Source organism: Balaenoptera physalus (assembly GCF_965194825.1).
Source record: "Balaenoptera physalus genome assembly, chromosome: X".
NCBI classification, from domain to species: Eukaryota; Metazoa; Chordata; class Mammalia; order Artiodactyla; family Balaenopteridae; genus Balaenoptera; species Balaenoptera physalus.
Genome location: NC_138903.1, coordinates 36,141,237 through 36,155,225, shown reverse-complemented (window position 1 = coordinate 36,155,225; position 13,989 = coordinate 36,141,237).

The window sequence follows — 13,989 nt, the reverse complement described above, 5'->3', positions numbered from 1 at the left end:
CAGCTACATACAGGAGCTTCTTAAGAAGGCCTGGCTGAGGACAAGTTGCCGGATACCCTGCAGTTTAGTTCATTCCTCCTTGGGGAGTTATGAGTTTTCTTCCAGGACTTCTGGAATGTTCTCGAGCCGGGCTAGAGGGGGAAAGGAAACACGGCCCGGAGTCCCTTCTGCCCGCCCCCCGCACGCTCCCCACGCACCCAGGTTGATTTCCTATCAGAGCTCAGTGGTTCCCAAATGGTCAGCGGCCAGCAGGCTGCTGGGAGTGAGGGGGCGAGAGCCGTGGAAGAGGCCGCCCGCCTTCCAGGTGATGGCTCTGAGGAGGAGCGCCCCCCAGGGCTTGGCCACCACCGAGCGCACAGGCCCAGAACAGAGATTTGTTTTTCCGTCTGTGTGACTGAGGGGTTTTCAGTCTCCTCTGGCAGGAGGAGTTCCCTGGCACTTGGTGAACCGGCGCTCTGGGGTGTGACAGACGGAGGCAGCTGGCATCCGCAAGGCCGGGGCTACACAGAGCCACCTGGAGGCCCAGGAGCAGGCGGGCCGGCAGGCTGGTCGATGGCAGGAGTTTTGGAGTCAGATAGAACTGGGTTCAAATCCCGACTCCATGATGGGAACTCGGGTGAGTGATTTTCCTTCCCTGAGCCCTAGCTTCCTGGTCTATAAAATGGGGACACTAATATATTCCTTCGAGGTAATTGTGAGAGTTCAATCAAATAACGCTCGTAAGAGCCGGGCGTGATGCTGGTCACGTAGCAGGTGCTATTACTCATCGGAACATTGCCTCCCTTGTCCTCGGCAAGCATCCTCTTTCCTCGGGGGCCCACCCTCTTTCTTCAGGTACTACGTGTTCTCAGGCAGCCAAAGGGGCCTTGACAAGAAGTTATGTGATAAACTCACCTACCTGGCGACGGGACTTGACGGTGTTAGCATCAGGAAATTTGCATTTTAACCAGTCTCAGCCTCGTGGGATGATTTGATCCATTCAATAAACATTTACTGAGATCCTATCCTATCCTCTACTAAACAGTTATTATTGCTGTGCACCCACCACGTAGCAGGCACCTTTGTTATCCAGCTTCACCTTTGTACCAGCATTATGAGGAAGCTATTAGGGGCAGTTCCCTGATGGCCTAGTGGTTAGGATTCGGTGCTTTCACTGCGGTGGCCCCGGTTCAATCCCTGATCGGCAAACTGAAATCCCACAAGCTGTGTGGCACGGCCCAAAAAAAAAAAAAAAAAGTTAGTATCATTCCCAGTTTACAGATGAGGAAACAGGTTCTGAGGGATTAAGGCACTTGCCCAAACCGTGCCCTGGTTTAACTGGCTCTAGCATCTTTTTCTAAGGTGCAGGCACTGTGCTGGGCCCTGGGGCTGTAAAGAGGAATAAAATTCATCCTCAGCTGCAGGGAGCACCGTGTCCAGGGGTGGAGACAGACAAAGAAATCAGATCAGCAACATGCAGTGATGGCAGTAGGCATGGGGTAATGTGGGGCACAGACTAGGGGCAGCTGGGGGCATTGGGGAGCATAGGGTTGACAATGTTACCGCACGTTTATTTATTTATTTATTTTCGGCCGCACTGCAGCCTTGTGGGATCTTAGTTCCCCGATCAGGGATCCAACCTGAGGCCCCTGCAGTGGAAGTGCCGAGTCCCAAACAATGGACCACCAGGAAATTCCCAGTGTTAACGCATGTTAATGCTTTCCTGTGTGGATCTGAAGTCACACAGAAGAGCATAAAGTTTATTCCCCCGCCTCCCGAGGGCCCAACCCACCTGCTTGGAATCAGCCCCACCCCAGCCTGGGAGAGCAGCCTCTTTAAAATGTCAAATTACTTCAAGGGCGTACATTGGAATCAGGAGATGTTCCCCCCGTGTGGCCCCTGACTTTTTTGTTTTTGTTTTTGTTTTTGTTTTTAAATTAATTAATTTATTTTTGGCTGGGTTGGGTCTTTGTTGCTGCGCATAGGCTTTCTCTAATTGCGGCAAGCAGGGGCTACTCTTCCTTGTGGTGCGTGGGCTTCTCATTGCGGTGGCTTCTCTTGTTGTGGAGTATGAGCTCTAGGCGCGCGGGCTTCAGTAGTTGCAGCACTCGGGCTCAGTAGTTGTGGCTTGCGGGCTCTAGAGCACAGGCTCAGTAGTTATGGCTCATGGGCTTAGTTGCTCCGCGGCATGTGGGATCTTCCCGGACCAGGGCTCGAACCCGTGTTCCCTGCATTGGCAGGTGGATTCTTAACCACTGTGCCACTAGGGAAGTCCCCCCTGACTTCTTAGTATCCTTCCAGAGATAGTTGGGGCATATTGGAATATGTATATGATTGTATCTAAATGTATCCTTTTCAAATACTGCAAATGACAGCATGCTATAAGCAAACAGTTCAATAGGATATCTGTATCTATATCATTTATATCTATATATAAAAGCGAGTCACCCTCCTGACTCTACTCCCCTTCCTGAAGGCCATTCCTGCTACCAACTTCTAATACAGGGTTAATATTCTTTTTAAAAAGACCAATGACGGCATACTGTAAACATATGATAAAGTTCTGTACATCCTGTTTTTTCACTTAACACTGTGTCTCACAGAGCATTCTGCATCAGTACCTTGAGCTCTATTGCATTCTTTCTAATGGCAGCATAACATTCTCTTATGAGGATGTGCCAGACTTTGTTTAACCAGTCTCCTGTTAATGGATATTCATTCAGGTCATTTCTGGTCCTTTGCAGCTACAAATAACCTGGTTATGACTATCCTTTTACATAGGTTTTTACTCACATGTGGTAGATCTGTATATCTTGGCTGGAAAAAAGGATATGCATTTTAACATGAAAAACCTTTAAGGCATATCTAACTAGGTAAAATCCATGCCAAAAATCCATGCTTAAATCTCATCCAAAGAAATGAATCACTAAGGGTGGAATTCTGACCATCAGCAAGGGAGACCGGTTCCCTGAGTAAAGTCGGCCTGCTCACTCTGAGTGGCCCTCCCCTCTCTCCAGCTCCCAAGCCCAAATGCCAGCGAGCAGAGGCAGCTGGGGTACCCTGGCTCTTGAACTCCTTGGGGGAGCAGCCCAGTGGCGTTCTCTGTGGACACAAGTTCCCTCTCTAATCAGTTTTCCCACTGCATTTCACTGGTGGCCAAGAGAGACTTTCATAACTCTTGCTATCTTTACAATATGTCGTTCAAATTTAAAACATGCTAAAAGGGAGAAAATATTTATAGAATTTTTCTCTAGAAGGAAAAAAACCCCCTACTTTTAAGCCTAGCCAATGACATTTCTGGAAACCACAGAGAGAAAACAGCAACAACTTGCAGAAGATAAAATGGACTAATTACACAACAGATCTCTAATTTAAGAAACTAGCTGCATTCTTCTGTGTTTTTTTTCCTTCTCTTTTAAAGATGACAGAGAATAAAAATACTGGTTTACCAGCTTATTAAAAACATAATCCAGCGACTCCTGACCTTCTCTTCTGCAAGGCGACGTGTGTTTGTGCATGTGTACACATGGCGGGCCCGCTGGCTTTGGCGAGAGCTGGGGAGAGGGGTCTCTTCCGTGGGGTTTCTTGGCCTGTGAACCAGTTTCCCATGGGAAGGAGCAGGGATCCTGCTGCCTGAGTTATTTAAATCTTGGAGTCTTCCTCCCTTTTCCAAAGCTCTGGGAGTGTCTCCATGGCCACAGCTGTTCTGGACACTCAGCTCCGTGGCCTGGCTTTGGGGTAGCTGAGATCGGCCTGTGTGAACCTGTCATTTGCTGTCCCCAGAACCCCCAAATACCCCAGGTTTCTAGAAGAATCCCTCAGCTGTAGGGTGGTCAGCATAGGGACTGGGGAGCCCCTCCCCCTCCCTTGTTTCTGTGACTCCGAATCAGAGGGCTTCCAAACGGGCCACAAAGGGAATCTTTCCTCAGCTAGAATTTCCAGAAGCCAAAAGTGACTGCAGCCAAAACCTCCCCGTGAACCTCGTTTCTGTTTGGATTTTTATGGAAACTGTTTCTCCCAGACACACATCCTGTGGGACTGCGCTCCTTCTTCCCCTTCCCTTATTTTTATGTATGAATGGATTATGTCGGCTGTTTAATGGGTTTGCAGCAAACGCAGGGCCACCGAGCGGTTTTTAATGAAGTCTCGGACTGGCCGGCCCATGGCTTTCGGAGGCCTTGCAAGACCGGAGAGAGGGTTCCCTGGTGCCTGGCCAGGATTTGCTCTCTGCTTCCTGCTTGGGAATCGGGGCTGCCCCAGCACTGCTGTGATTTGCTGGGGGATTTGGGGAAAAGGTCTCTAATCTCCCAGGCCTGCAGTGTACACCAGAGCACCAGGGCCTTCGCAGAACCGGGATCAAGAATCCTAGTGGGGGAACGAGGAATAGTAGTGACCCAGGAGGGAGGGGGACCTGAGGGGGAGGTGTTGGTGGGAGGGGTGGTTCTGCTGAGGGCGGGGGGCTAGATGGGGAGTCTCGGCATTGAGTCCAGCTGGGTGGTTAAGCCTGGGCTTACCCGATTTGCCTTCTCCTACCCAGCAGGCTGCGATATGTTAATTGGGGAACATAGCATCCATCTTCTCAGCTCGCAGAACCTGGAGGTGGGATGGGGTGAGGGGATGAACGCCCAGGATGCTCTGGACCACCCTTCTTCCCTTTTAGGGGACCAAGTCTGGAATCAGGGTGCCCCCTCCCTCTCCAGTGACCCACTTCTGCCACTAACTAACCCTCCTCCCCCATGGCCCCGGGATTGTTTTCTGGGCCGGTGGCAGCAGAATTGAGAACTGGGCACCTTCCCGCCTCAGCTCCCCGCCTCCTGCCTGGCCTGGGGACTACTTGGCACCAGTATTCCCAAGGGGCCCGCCGTCAACAGCTGCCCGGGGGGCTACTGGATGACGTTCCTGGCCAGTAGGTCGCCCCGCTTCTCCGCCAGGGTCCCTTCCACGATGTCTCTCCCAGGGCTCCCAGGTTGACAGTGGCTACGTAGGGAATGCGAGAGAGATTCCTGACCCACTGGATTCCATGGGGAGGAAGGGGACGTGGGAAAGCCACTGATTCCGTCAGAGCATCTCACCTCCTCCCTTGCCCGCCCCCATCACCAGGCCTCTGGGCTGCCTGCTCCATCCTCTCAAATCTTCTCTCTGCAGAACTGCCTGAATGATCTCTTTAAAATGCACAGTGGACTCTGTTATTCCTTCCTGAAAACGCTTTGTGGGGTTTCCAGCACCTGGAGATGAAGGCCAAGTTTCTTTCAGTGGTTTATCACCCCCTCTCGGATCCACCTCTCCAGCCTCGATTCTCCTCGCCCTCTGACTCAAATTTGGCTTCTCGGCAGCCCCAAGCTACTGTCCCCAGGACCTTGTTTTCCCTCTTTCTAGAACAATTCTCTCCAGCCCCTCCCGGATTACCCTGTCAGGAGGCAGCTCAGGTGTCACCTCCTGAGTCTGGCTATAAATTGTTAAGCCATGAATTCATTCATTTAATTGTTTTTTAGTCAATCAGAGACATATGTAACTGGCAATTACTGAGGATCAGCCTGTCTTAGCGCTCATGCCTCGCCCGGAGCCAGCCAGTTGCAAAACCAGAAAGGGGTCCTTCGTGCCAGGGGCCCTGCCCATCCCTCCCTACCCTGCTCTTTGCACACCAGCAGATTCCTTGCCCCCAACCCCGGGCATAAGGAGTCTTGTTTGCCAAGAGCGAGGGCTGTGCCTTGTTTCCCAACGGGGATGAAGAGTGCCCTTCACCTTGAGCAGAGGTGAACTTGTCTTCTCCTTTAGGCCTGGTCTCCTGCTCCTTGAGGTCTGGCCACTCTTGGGGTTCCTTGAGTGAGGCTGAGAGGTTTCCAGTTGGGACCTTCTCGAAGCCTGTGGTCACCTGCTACAGTGTGGCTTGTAGCCCGGTCTTTCTCAGGTCCTTGGATCGCTCCTTCCCTCCCCTCCCTTCCCCTCTCCTCACCCCTCCCCTCCCCTCCTTGTTTAGTCTCCAGGCTCTAAATGCCCCTGTATGCTGAAGACTCCCTAATGTCTAACTCCAGCCTGGACCTCTCCCCTGAACCCCTGACTCCTATATCCAACTGCCCCCCAGCCTCTCTCCCACCCTGGGGCAGCCTCCACTCTCCACTTTCTCACATCCGAATTACTGCAGCATCCTCCCCCTCCCCTGCACTGGTCCCCCGGCTTCCCCTTTTGGCGCTTCTTCATTCCACTCTCAACACAGCAGCCAGGCGATCTTGTTAAAACCCAAGTGAGGTCACGGCGCTCCTTGCTCAGAACCCTTGGTGGCTTGGCATCGCCTTCAAGGTGGCTTCCAGTCCTCCCCGTGGCCTGCAACTATCTACAGAATGGTCCCTGTCACCTCTCTGACCTCATCACCTGTCACTTCTCCCTCACTCCCTCCACCCCAGTCAACTGGCTTCCTTGCCATCCCTCCCACTCCCTGGACACACCCAGCCTCAGGTCCTTTGCACTTGCTGTTCCCTCCACCTAGAAGGCTTGTCCCCCAGTCATCGGCAGGGCTGCCTCCCTCCCTCCCTTCCTTCACGTCTCCTCAGTGACGCCTTCTCCCAACACCCTATTGAGAAATGAACTCCTTCTCCCCAGCACCCCGTCCCTGCTTTATTTTCCTCCCTAGCACTTACCACCTGAGAGATTATGCATCTTTCTTTCTCATTGATCTTGATTATTGTCTATTCCTCTCCTGTCGGAATGTAAGCCTTCGCTAGAGCAGAGATTTCATTTGTTGGGTTCACTGCCGTATCCTTAGCGCCTAGAACAATGCCTGGCACAGAGCAGGCACTTATTCAATATTTGTTGGATAAAAGACCAATGGATGGATGGATGGATGGATGGCAGTTAGATAAATGTTCCACTGACTTCCGTCTTACAAGCAATGTCTAAAGACCAAGGATGTTGCTTGGCCCCTGGAGGAAGCCTGCTCACCATTCCTGGGTCTGGGAGTAAACAGACTCCAAAAACTCAGTGGTCGTCTGTCCTGGAATTCGATTTCTTCCTCCTCAGCCGACTTCTGATGCTCTTGATGTGGACAGAGGGGTGACCATCTGCCACTTCCTTTTCGGCAGGCTGCAAGTGAGTGTTTGTGGCTTTTCCTTGCTCTGCTGTAGCTCATAACCGGCAGCGGTTCTACATGACTTACTGCTGGGATGTTGCTCTTGGAACGTTCTAGAAACCTCATGGGCCCTGGAGAGAGATGCATGAGTTTTCACGGCATTGTGGGTGCCAGTAGCCCTTGGTGCCCCTTAGAGATGAAAACGAGAGAGCCCTGCTTTCCCATCAGCCCTTTCAAGCTGCCTCAGAGGAAACTTGTCTCACCAAGCGAGCATTCCAGTTTCAAGAAGAAGTATGGAATTTACCTGAAGGTGTGATCTTAGATGCCATTCACTGGGCCGGGGTGCTCACTTTATGCATCCATAAAATGGGGCCAGTGATACTGACCTCACACAGTTGTTGTGTGAAGAATAAATTGGGAAAGCCATGAAAGCGTCTGGTTTTATTGTTATCGGTGGGGCAGACTCTCTAGGGAGAGCCCGCTACTGTGTAGGGTGGGGGGACTCTGTGGGATCCTGGAAGAATCTGGTGACTTTTGGCAAGATCCTGCAGCTCGCGAACCTATTCTGCTCACATCTGGGGCTTGGGCTTGGCTTGAGGTGCAGCCTTCTGTGACTGGAGGGTCGCCTCTCTTTTTTAGCTGGGCTCCTAGGGTCTCTATCCGGCTGCTTTGGAGGTGGAAACGGCATGTGTTGGGAAGGAGATGACCTCTGACCTTTCTTAGATTTTTCTGTGTGCATTTTCTGGTGAGCTGAGAGTTTATTAGCCAGCAAAGGGACCGGCAAATCCAAGCCCGCTCTCGCTCAGTGAGAAGGAAAGCTGCGTGAGGAAGCAGCTGCTTGGCGTGGGGAGAGCGCTGGCCTGGGCGTCTGGAAGTGAGTGGTCTCCTCATTTCCCTCCTCCACTTTGTCAACTTCGGGCCTGTCAGGTAATTTTGCTGGGCCCCGGCTGTCTGTCTGTGCAAGGAGCTTCAAGTAGCCGGTCCGGTTCTGAGCTGGTGTCATTTTATGTATTTATTTATTTATTTACTGGCCGCGCCGTGCTGCTTGTGGGATCTCAGTTCCCCAACCAGGGATTGAACCTGGGCCACGGCAGTGAAAGTCTGGACTCCTAACCACTGGATCACCAGGGAACTCCTCTGGTGTCATTTTATACTTGCAACTTTTCCATGAGAATCGTTTCAAACCTGGAAATCAAAATCCTGTTGATGTTCTCTCCCCTCTTCAAGGGGATTGCTCTGAATTTCTGAGGCATCTCCTCTGCACACCATTCCTGGGTACATCCAAGGCCTCCTGTGGCTCTGCCTAAGAGGGTTCTCCACTCTTGGGAGAGCGCTCGGTCTGAGAATGCCGGGGGCGGGGGGGGAAATGTCTCCAGGGGAGAACTCTTAACCGACATGGAATCCATTTGGTGCATCAGTGCCCTGCCTCCCTCATCCTTTGGTGGGATAACTCTGTGGTGTGCTCTACGCTCTCCCCCAGAGGTCCTCTGAGGACCTGGGCCCCAGTTGCCTGCAACAAAACCCTGCTGATCAACACATCCTCCCTTCCCATCTCACTTTCCGCCCCTCACCATGCTTCCTGGGTCACCTCCTGTCATAGGCCCAATCGTGTCCCCTGCCAATCCGCATGTTGCAGCCCTAAACCTCAGTACCTCAGAATGTGACTGCATTTGGAGATGGGGCCTGTAAAAAGGTGAAGAGGGAGCAAGAGGGTGACCATTTGCAAGCTAAGGCATGGGTCCGCGGCCTGTTAGGAACTGGGCCGCACAGCAGGAGGTGAGCAGAGAGCGAGCAAAGCTTCATCTGGGGCTCCCCATTGCTTGCATTACCGCCTGAACCCTCCCCCCCCAACCCCTGCCACCGGGGCTTTGTCTTCCACAAAACCGGTCCCTGGTGCCAAAGAGGTTGGGGACCGCTGAGCTAAGGAGAGAAGCTCCGGAGGAATCCATCCCTGCCAGCACCTTGATCTTGGACTTCCAGCCTCCAGAACCACGGGAAAGAAATCTGTTGCTTAATCGGCCCGGCCTGTGGTATTTTGTTACCGCAGCCCAAGCAGATGAATATACCTCCCAAAGAAACTACCTGCCCTCAAATCCCTGGCTCAAAGTCTGCTTTTCTGGGGGAAAAAATTTAGGACATCGTCACCCAGGCACAGAAGGTCGGTGCTCCATGAAGGTGTGTGCTCTTAGTTTGGATGCTACAGGCCAATCACCAAGGTGGAGTCTGAGAGCAGTTTGTAGAGATGCTGGCTCGTCCCCATTGGGCAGAGAAGGAGACAAAGATCCAGAGACCCGGAAAAAGTCAAAAACTTCTTCATTGTCACCTTCTCATATTCGAATTTGGGGCTGGATCACTGCAAAGCGCTGGAGTCGTGTGGAGAAGTATACACCAGGAGCGGGGCTGGGATAATGTGCGGTAAGCAGCGCATGAATACAAATGGTTTTATTCACGTGAAATTGCTTCCGAATGAAGGGCTGCTCTAAAACTGACCCCCAAATGGAGCATTTTGTATTACAAAATAAAATTGCATCCCTTCGGCTCCGAGAAAAATGCATACTGCCCTCATCTGAAATGTGGTGATAATTATATGCCACATTATTCATCCTGTGTCATTTCTGGTCACATTCAGCATTTGGCGCAGTGGCAATTGAGGGTGTGTTTGAAACAAAGGCTGTCATGCAAAAGGCACCGGGCGTATTCCAGGCGGTCAAGGTAACTGGTACAGCACGTGGAACCTCCAGGCTCGCTTGCTCCTGGGTGACACACCTGCAATTTCAAGTGTTCTCCGTATAGGAGGATCAACTTTGTCATGCTTCTTAGGGAAAGGGGAAGAGAGAAAAATGGGAAAAGGAAAGCAAGTCAAATAATGCCAAGATATCAGAGGGTGTGTGTGTGTGTGTGTGTGTGTGTGTGTGTGTGTGTGTGTGTGTGTGTATCAGGCCAGGAAGGTCAGGGTCACATGCCCTGGCCTGAGAAGCCTTGTGGGGCAGGAGGTATTAGTTACCAGTGCAGGGGTATTGGACTTTTAGTTATGAGCTGTATTATTTACCTTTTGCTGTGTAACAAATGACCCCCAAACTTAGCAGCTTAAAGCAACAAGCATCTATTATCTCCCGTGGTTTCTGAGGGCCAGGACTCCAGAGTGGCTTAGCTGAGTGGCTCTAGCTCAGGGTCTCTGATGAAATGCCGTCAAGATGTCAGCCGGGGCTACAGTTGCCTCCAGGCTTAACTGAGCTGGAGGTCCCGCTTCCAGAACGGCTCACGCACGTGGCTGTTGGCAGGTGGCCTCAGAAGACCCATCTCCGAGCTCGCTCACGTGGTGCTGCCAGGCCTGGGTTCCTCACCACGTGGGGCTTCCCATGGGCTGCCAGAGTGTCCTCAGGACATGTCAGCTGGTGACCTGAGGGAGAGTGAGTGAGCCAGAGAGAGCCGGAGTTGGAAGTCACCGTCTTTCTGTAACCTAAACTCAGAAGTGACATCCTATCACTTCTGCTCTGTTCTATGTGTTAGAAGCTTGACCCTGAGTCCAGCCCATGCGCAGAGGGTGTGAATACCAGGAGGTGGGGCTCCCTGGGGGCCTTCCTAGAGGCTGCCTGCCACAGGGGTCAGGCCCTGGGTCAGCCTCGCCACCCTCGAAAGTTCTTGGGCCTGAGAAAGTTCCCATCAGTACCAATAACTGTGGAGAAAAGAGCTTCAAATGTAAGACTTGAAGGATCCTGGTTCTTGCCCTGCCTCTGCTGTTTCCTGCCTGTGTCTCTCAGAGAAAAGACAAAAGTCTCTCGAAGAGTCAGTTTCCCCATCTGTAGCGTAGGGACAGCAATACCGACCTCTCAATGGTAGGGCTGATTGAATGACGTGAGGAATTACATTGGTGCTCTTGAGAACATTCCCCAGGATCGGGGGACCTGGGGCTTATGTGGGTGACAATTTCTACTGTGGTGGGCTATCCTGGCCACTCCAGGCTCTAGGGCCTTAAGGGCCAGAGTGACAAAAGCCTGCACAATCATTAAGTAACTGACTGCTTTCTGGTGACGCTCTGATGACCTCAGGCCAAGGAGATGGCCGATGTTCACCGGCAAACCACAGCCCCTCAAAGCGAACGCCTTGCCTGTCCCATCACCCTGGTCTCTGACGGTCTCTGCAACTCTTTGTTTAGATCTCTCTCTGCCTACCTCTTAACTGGCCAGAATGGGTAAGAAAATCTTTGAATAGTTTGGTGCTTTCCGAATGATATTCTGGTTTCTGGTCCTGCATATTTTCTATTTCCTCTGTCCTGAAAGAAAGATTTGATATGTCCCTCTTGCATGAGGTTCTGGGGGCCAGAAGTCTTCAAGAAGGGAGAGAGAGGCCTGGCCCCGCTGCACACGGTGGGAGTGGCAGTCTCTGAGAATGTTTCCTCCCTGAGGGGCCGGGCTGCGCTGGGAAGCCTGGAGCCCTTTGGGGGACTGGCCTCTGGCTTCTGGGGCAGCTGCCCGCCACCTCCCTGGGGCTCCCGTCATGCTCTGGGGTGTGCTGCCCAGGGCCACGCCGAGGGAATCACCGGGTGACTTGGAAGGCAGAAGGATGTCAGTTCGCCCCCAGCTCTGTGACTTTGGGGCCAGGCAGAAGTTCCCTCAGGACGGGGCTCTGCCTGCCTTGTTCACTATCATATCTCCACTCCTGGCACAAGCCCTGCTTGTGATTCTTTTTAATTTAATTTTTAAATTAAAGCCTAATTTGCATACATTGAAATGCACAGAAGGTGTACAGTTTGATGAGTTTTGGCAAATATATGCATCTGTGGAACCACCACCGCAGTCAAGATATAGAACATTTCCATCGTTCCCCAAAAGTCCCCTCGTCCCCTTCCCAGCAGATCCTATGGGTCACCAAAGGCAGCTCCTGTTCTGATTTCTGTCACAGTAGGTTAGTTTTGTCTCTTCTTGCATTTTATAGAAATAGATCATACAGCATGTGTTCTCTTGTGTTTGGCTTCTTTGGCTCGACATATTCATCTGTGAGATTCATTCACATTGTTGTGAGTGCTGCTAGCACCTTCCTTTCCTTTTTTTTATTTTTAATTTTATTTATTTATTTATTTTTGTCTGCGTTGGGTCTTCGTTGCTGCGCGCGGGCTTTCTCTAGTTGCGGTGAGCGGGGGCTACTCTTCGTTGCGGTGTGCAGGCTTCTCATTGTCGTGGCTTCTCTTGTTGCAGATCATGGGCTCTAGGCACGCAGGCTTCAGTAGTTGTGGCATGTGGGCTCAGTAGTTGTGGCGCACGGGCTTAGTTGCTCCGTGGCACGTGGGATCTTCCCGGACCAGGGCTTGAACCTGTGTCCCCTGCATTGGCAGGCGGATAATTAACCACTGCGCCACCAGGGAAGTCCAAGGCCCCTGCAACTTTTGGGCTTCTTTATTTTTGTAACATTCTGGCCCAAATGGACTGTAATCCATCTTTAGGGAAACCCACTCCCAACACGAAATGCTTTTTTGGGGGGTTGGGGGGGCATAAACTTTGAAGAGAAAACGAAGGAAAACAGGCTTTCTTGTTCATTTCAGTGCCTTTGGAAACGTTGATGGGAAAGTTCTGAGCAAGAGAGGAAGTTGTTTGTGGATGTGTGACCACTGGCGTGGGAGCCCAGGGACGGGGTTAGGTGACAGTTGGCAAGGCACTGTCCCTCTGTGTCTCAGTTTCCTTCTCTGGAAGATGGGAGCTGATATCGGCCGCGTCTATACTCGCTCCATTCTGGTCATGCTGGCGGCCTCTTCGAGGCTGAAGGGGATGGAAAAGACACGCTAGGGCAGTGGGTGCCAGCCTAAGTCCCTCGTGCATTTTGGGAAGCTCATTGCTGCAAGCAGAACTCCGGCAGGCGGGATCTCAGGCGGCTCTGTTAGTATCATTACTACTTGCAGGTTGACTGGCTGGGGCTGTCTTAGAACAGAATCCCCTTCCCTGGCAGATCTCAGTAGCTCTCCGTTTGTGCTGCCACGGCTGACCCAGCACTGATCTTGACCCTGCAAGGAGGGCAGGCAGCTAGATGGGGTTTTGTCTGTGGGGTGCCAGCTCCCACATTTTTGCCAGATTTTTTTTTCTTTTTTTAAGCTCAGGTGTAACTTACATACAGTGAAATGCACCGATCTTAAGTGCTAAGGTTTGAGGAGTTTTGGCAAAAGTTTTCCCTTGTGTAACCCATCCTTCTGTCAAGATATAACTCATTTCCATCATCCCCGGAGCGCTCTCTCATGCTCCTTCCTTCTTCTGATTTCTATCACCATAGGCTAATTTTGCCTGTCCTTGAATTTCACATAAATGGAATCATACGGTGTGTGCTCTTTCATGTTTGGCCTTTTTTTCTTGCAGCATTTGAGATCACGCAAGTTGTTGTTATCTATCAAGAGTTTCCTCCTTTTGATTCCTGAGTAGTTTTCCATTGTATGGATATACCACAGTTTGTATATTCATTCTCACTGGTGGACATTTGGGTTGTTTCCAGTTTGGGGCTGCTATGAGTAATGCTGCTATGAATATACAAGTTCAGATCTTTTCATGGACAAATACTTTCATCTCTTTTGCAATAGGTACTCAGTGGGGAGATAGCTGAGTCTTGTGGCAAAGGCATATATAATTTTATAAGAACTCGCCAAACCGTTTTCCAAAGGCAACTGCTCTGTGCCTGTGTGCTTGTAACCTGGCATTTGAAATATCAGCAGAGAACAGCTGATTTGGAATTCCAAGGAGTGCTATTTGCTGATTCTTCATTCAACACCAATGGCTTGTCTCTCAACGTAACCCATGACACTAACCCATTTCAGTTCCCGCCTTATCAGCCCCTGTTTTGCATTAAGTCATGGAGGGAGAGTGAGGTTTGTACTCTGCTGGACGCTGGTACAACAACTCCTGGGAGGAACATCCTACCATGTGGGAGGACACTGTTTTTTTCTTTTTTCCCAATAATAGAGCCCCTGA